Source organism: Pararge aegeria, chromosome 15 (genome assembly GCF_905163445.1).
Source record: "Pararge aegeria chromosome 15, ilParAegt1.1, whole genome shotgun sequence".
In the NCBI taxonomy this organism is placed as follows: Eukaryota; Metazoa; Arthropoda; class Insecta; order Lepidoptera; family Nymphalidae; genus Pararge; species Pararge aegeria.
In genome coordinates, this window is record NC_053194.1 from 4,473,496 (window position 1) to 4,480,194 (window position 6,699).

Below are 6,699 nucleotides of genomic sequence, written 5' to 3' on the forward strand. Positions count from 1 at the left end.
GAAATAACCTTATAATCCTATGAAAACATTGCTCGTTTAACAGCAGATACGAGATAGCAGTACGTTCAGAATGTTAAGTGCGTACAACTTACATTTTCATTGTAATAACAAGGGAAAATAAGATAGCAATATCTGTGAAGATTATTTTATCCTACAAGGAGGAGGTTTAGGTTAATTTTTGTTTTCTGTTTGTAACTTAAGAACTCTGACATTTATTAACCGACTAGCTGTCGAGTTTCCAAATCTAATCCCGTGGGAACCGTTTTTTTTCCTGTTTTAAAAGTACTTCCTGTCAGAATTCAAGTTTGATTGAACAGAGTTTGCTTAGTAAGGACGTAAAAGAAAGATAAATAAAAAACAAATAAATAAACTCAATTTCGTATTAATAATATTAGTATGGTCTTCTCGCGACAAGCTTCGATCAACATCTTAAGAAGATTTCGCTTGGTTGTTGTATCAAGAATCGTATACAAAGGGCAGTAATTCTTAAAACGGGTTCCTTACTCTGGAGCCATGACCGCCGGTTGCTTGGGTACTCAAAAGCCCCACAAGCGGAGGAGTGGTTTTCTTTTATAAATTTTTTAATGGGGTTTTTTGTTTTTGTTTTATAATTTCACTATTGAATATTAAAAAAAAAGGATATAGAAATAAATGATAGATATATTAGTGGGGATTTGGAAAATTCCGTTTTTGTGTGAAACATTTACTTTCCTAGTTGTCCCATTGTCATGCGGTATTATCTATTGTCAGGATTTGGGAAAAATTTAGGGGACTCTTTAAATTAATGTCTCTTAAAAGTTGACCAACCTATAGAGATTTGGGTATTTGTGAAAGTAACTTGTACTCGTATATTTTCATTCTAAATGCAAAATGTCATCTACTATAGTGATACCTTCAGACCACGCCACGAAACTGGAACTAGACAATAATAAAAAAAACAAAGAAGCTGCTGATAGGCACTAGGATAATTCTTCAACAATTAAAGCAATATTATGCAAAAGATGAGGATGCATTTAGCTAAAAATGATAATTACAAACCAACCCACTAAAAATAGTGATAAAATTTTATTGAAAAAAAAACTTTCTTTTCAACTTGTCGCGTACATGTAATGTGTACAGTTGGCAGTTTACTACGCCCTTTTGCTTTTTTCAGTCTCCCTCGTGCCCTAGTTTACTCCGTATAAATGGCCATCAGTTGCTATTGATAGAGATCTGATTGATTAGATTCTCCGATTATAATGTGTCTTGTCAGTGTATCGTTTTTATCTAATGAGCCAAAATATTGCCACTTCCGTTCTTTTATTGAGAGCGCAAGTGTGCAAAAGGAATGGGAAATACACTGATAGTACAGAATGTTTGTTTAATTTTAAACCGAAAGAATACTTATAATTGTTAAAACTCAACATTGAATAACGTTTGTGATTATTATGCACCAGGCTCGACATAAACTTATATTTATAAAATTTATTTTAATTATTCTTAATACGTACTTTTATTTTGTAAAAACACAAAAAAATAAATTTTAATGCTAAAGGGCATCAGCAGATATTAAATAGGTATGTACCTATCTACTTTGTGCCTTATTGGGAGATCGTTAAAAGAAAAAAAAATTAAAGTTACCTCTAGCGAAAATATGAAGCTTCTTAGTCATTTATTATTAAAATAAAAAATACTCTTTATGGTTACTTTTTTAAATCATTTATTAATTTATACAAATTTTACCTCCAACGCCAATAAAAATATAAAATTTAATTTAAACTGAATGCGACGAATCCAAATATTGCAATAAAGAAATGCAAATTGCAACTTCATCATCGCAAAACCAACTCGATCATAAAAAAATAGAATTACCTTTTTGTGAAGGTCGGTTTCTATATTATGTTATATATTCAGTATTAATTATTTTCACAAATGAAACTTTACGCTGATTCCATCGACGCGATTAAAGACAACTTGAAGCTTTTGAAGAAAGATTAAAGTACTTCGGTGTACGATTATAACGAGTACTTACAGATGCTATTAAATGTCTGAAAGTTTTGATCAAAGAGCGAATGAACAGATAATTTCGATATTTAGAAAAAACATAATATTCTATTGTTTTTTATAATATAAAGTACCTACCTGAGCGGTTTATTTACAACTTTGCGTTTGGTCAGAGGTTTAATAAACGTACTAAAACAAAACATTAATTTTGATTTTTTTCTTAAAATCGGGTTCTTCCCTTGAAAACACTCATAATATATATATGAACTAATAAGATTATCTAAACAGAATTGGCTGCTATTTCATGTGATAATGTAATGTCAAATATATAAAAAGAATATATAAAAAAAAATACAAGTTATCGTGTCATCATAGTACACAGTTAAATGTTCCAAGGCTCAAATTATAATGCCCTAATTTTATGGTTACTGCCGCTATAACGTAATATGATAATAACCCCCTTTGGGGTTGCGGTCATAGCGAGATTTTGCCACCCTCGAGATAAAAGTTAATTTCAAATTATGCTAATAGGAATCCTCTAATGTTTTCCATAAGTTACAAAAATTTTAGTGTTTGTCGAAAACAGTGCATTTTTAACGTTACTTTCACACAATAATTCCAAAACTCATTTACATTTTCAGTATGCTGTTCGTCTGGGTAACTTATATCCTTTTTGTCCTAAACCCTTTTTTATTCTTGTTTTTTTTATATCCATAGAGCAAATAAATATATGCACTTCATAAAAGTCAAGAACAGGCTTGAGTACTTCAGCGAACTCCAAAAACTTTCACTCGACTCGAAGAAAGTTCTGATACTCTATATCCACCTCAATCTCTCGTAGGCTACTTTTCAGAAGTTACACTTCTGCCGTGTGTAAATGTATTGCACAGGATTTTTTAATTAAATTATACCTGGGTGGTAACAAAACCAGCAATACCTAATTGTAGTTTTTGCTACTTTATAATCAATATTCGAAAATTACGGAATTACTTATTGTCACCTACTTAAAAACCTTAACTCCCATTTAAACCCCTTGGTGACAAAATTTCAATTGCTTACGTCATTAAAATATAAACGAAAATACTGCTCTACGTTTTGCTTTCATCAATAGCCAATAACAGTTCCCTGCTGGACTATAGGCCTCTCTCAATGGGAGGATTTCGCCATAATCACCCCGCTGTGCAGATCACTGTAGAAGATAGTAATAAGTAGCTCAGAGGACGCTTCTACCCGTTCTCCGTTGTTGGTTTGCTTCATTGAAATGTAATGAAAAAACAAAATACGAACACCCAGACTGCAATATATAATCGAAAATTGCAAAGGATTTAATAAATGTGAAACAATGTTGTTTGTAATATAACAATTAAATAGCTTCCAAATTTAAAGGACTAATTTCATGATAAGTCAGTACGTTTGTGATAGATATATAACTTTACTAATAAACTTCTACCTTTTAGACAAAAAGCCTTCAAGCGTTATGCTGTTATTTTAAGAAATAACAAAATAATAAGAATTATGACGGTTTTATGACGCTTCGAAGCCATTTTTTTTTACTTTTAAACTAATGCCTTCCAAAATAAAAAGATTGCGGCCATAACGAAGTTTGGCCGCCGTGATGCAAAATTATTTTTAAATACCTAATAAAATTGACTTGCTTCAAACAATTTTATATGAAATACTTCACCAGTTTCGTAGTAAAAACTCTTAAAAAACTTGAACAATTTTTTTAACCATTCTTATTGGAGGTCAATAATAAAAAGAAATTATTAATTTAATCAAGAAACATTAGAATAAACTGCGAAATGATTTAATACACTAAAAGTATTAATTTTCAAAATCGTTAAAAAATCAAATTTCAATTTTACGTACTATTATAAATTTGATACAAGAAATAATTTAGGTATTTTTATACACTTCCCTCAGCTAATTTTATTTTTATAAGTTTTGGAGACAAAATATTCTAAGCTCATTTCGTGTATAGGTGATCTGTCGATAGATAAATCAAAACGTTTAGGTAATTAACAACACGTCAACAATTATTTTGACTATCTTTAAATCCACATAATGTGCATTTAAAAATCTACAAAATTATAAATAAATTAGGTACACGGTATAGTATTCCGTAAGAAAAACTCATATTCATTTCTATAAGTTTCAGACTTTTAAGACACCTCAATATTGTTTTACATATAGTTTAACAACTAAAGACTTCTACTATATGTAATAACCACTCTTTGGATTCAATTTTATTAACTTTGCAGTCTTACTGACTATAATACCATAATCAGATTTAAAATGGCTTTATTACAGCTGATAATTTATGGTGAACGCTGAATAATTCATGGTGTAGGTACCTACTCGTATCACATTCCAGCGAGGTGGAGTGTTTATTCGACTGTTTTCATTAAATAAGTATAGTTCGACTGTGAACGAGAAGATCACGGTACCTAGCCACAATTTCCTCTAAAAGGGTTCACTGAATTGCTGAGCAGGCCTGAATCCTAAGGCCTGGGAAGTTGATTATATATTTACCAGAGATATTTATTTATTACCTACATTTAAAGACATTGGTGTTTATGAAAGATAGAACTCTAACGGCATTTATGAGGAAAGCGAAAAATATGAGTACTCCTAAAACAAATATTAATGCTTTGATGTTTTAACAGCAAAACTATGACATAAAAAAATACCCTCTTGTAATAAAGTCTAGAGGTCTCAATGTAAAGTAATTTTATATTCATAACTGAATAATTTAAAAGAATTTTAATGCAAATAAGAAACGTAAGACAAAAACTTTTTACATTAATTCATGTTCCGGAACGTTCTAGTAGCCCGTCGCAAAATCTTGGGTAGATATTAATTGAAACGAAAATTTAATGTAACGAAGATTCAAGTGGGGAAACTGAAAAAGGTCTCCTCTCGTTTTATGATAAAGTAAAAATCAAGTAGGCTTAACAGCAGTTATAGTCAACAATTAACCATAAGTAGTAATAATTATTGAGTAAACGATGTAATAAAATGTAACGATCTTGCACGATGCAAATGTAAAAGATTTCACCGGAATTAACACTGTAATTTCAATTTATAGGAATATTGCTCATAAACTGGGTATTCAATGAAAGAAAGAGGCAATAAATAACGATGTGTCATTTTACATTAAATTCGTTACCGAGTGAATTCTTATTATTCTTGAGAGTAAGTATACCACTTATATTTATGACAAATAATGTAAAGGAAAATATTTTTTACGGCCGAATAAAGAATATCATCTATAATATCGGTCACGAGAAATAAAACACTTTCGGCCGAATAAATAAATGTGGTATAAAGTCGGAAACGTCAGTTATTCAATATTTTATGCACGCTTTGTTATTTGAAAGTAGCTTTAATTTAACTTGTAAAAACCCTAACCCTACAGTGTTTCAACCACAGGTTCACCCTTGTAAAGAATATATTCTTATTGCTCGATTATGTATAAGGAGTGCCCAAGTACTCCTTGATGTGTATTTTCTGTCAAACAGTCAGTACAAGCAATGTAGTCTCCTACACAATTTATAATAACTCATTTATAAATTTAATTCATATTTTAGTTTGATAATAATAAAGTAATTTACTTCACGCAGTGTACATAACAATTATATTTGCGCTCTTAGTGTTAAACTGCAAAACTTTTTATGGTTTTCCAACCACATAATGAACTTGGGTACTTTAGTTCGTTAAGTCTTACGGACGCCATAAAGACGTCGCGAATCGTGATACTCAGAAGAAGAAAAGGGAAACGCGAAACAACTATGTGCCTATTGCTATAATAGTTATAACTATAAAACTTTAAACTAGTTATGCTGTTTGAAACTCTTCACAACTCGGCCATCGGTATTTACCTGACTATTATATTCAATTTATATTCACTTATGTTATTCATTGTTATATTTACTTTACTACTTTAAACTATTGCACTGTTAAACACGCGTCCGTCGGATACTTTGATGTAAAAATATAAATGCATAAATATTAAACGGTCGATCCGTTATAATATTAGAAAAAATATAAAATTATCTTGGTCCCTAGTTATTTTATACTGATAAAAAAATTACAATCATCAGATTATTTATTTCAAATAACTAAGTATTACTTTTAACGTCGTAACGTAAATATAATACGTTTCACAAACATATTCAAAGAATTCGCTAACTTTATTCAGAAGTAGTATAGATTAAAAAGAAATTAATAAATATAATTGAATTCTGTAAGGCGTATGGAAAATATATAACAGAGTTTTTCTAAGTCACTTATATTTTTTCTAAACATTACGATACGTTTTTGAAAAGTTCACTTACCTTGTAGGTGTTGGTGAGGCTTCGGCGACCAAGCTTCGAGACCGCAACAAGTGTTGTGACGCAGCCCGCCCAACGCGTGCCTTATATACTGAAATCCGCCCGCCCACCGCGTCATATTAACACCGTTAGGATTGCAATCTTACAGAACAAATTAAAACACCTGGATTAATTTCATATGTCGCTGTACTTGTTTTCGCTATGCCTCTGTGTACTCTATTTTATACTTTAATGCAGGTAACTATACAATTCAGTTTAAGTAATAAATTAGTTTGAGCTTTTAAAGGCCTGTGCCCATGAGTAATAAATTACGATACTTTTTGTTTTCTAAAAGTTGCACCCCTTTTTTCTCGTATGCAATAAAAAAATTCTTGATATGTAT

General features: G+C 30.7%; 1 protein-coding gene across 4 annotated transcripts in view; it reads right to left on the reverse strand.

Moving 5' to 3' along the window:
- Nucleotides 1–6,359, reverse strand: part of LOC120629840 (diuretic hormone class 2) — an 81,809-nt gene extending 75,450 nt beyond the window's left edge. For all 4 annotated transcript variants that reach the window (XM_039898901.1, XM_039898899.1, XM_039898900.1 and 1 more), the window contains exon 1: nt 6,321–6,359. The gene's annotated coding sequence lies outside the window, so the exon portion shown is untranslated. The remainder of the gene's footprint in view (nt 1–6,320) is intronic.
- Nucleotides 6,360–6,699: the final 340 nt, after the last annotated feature.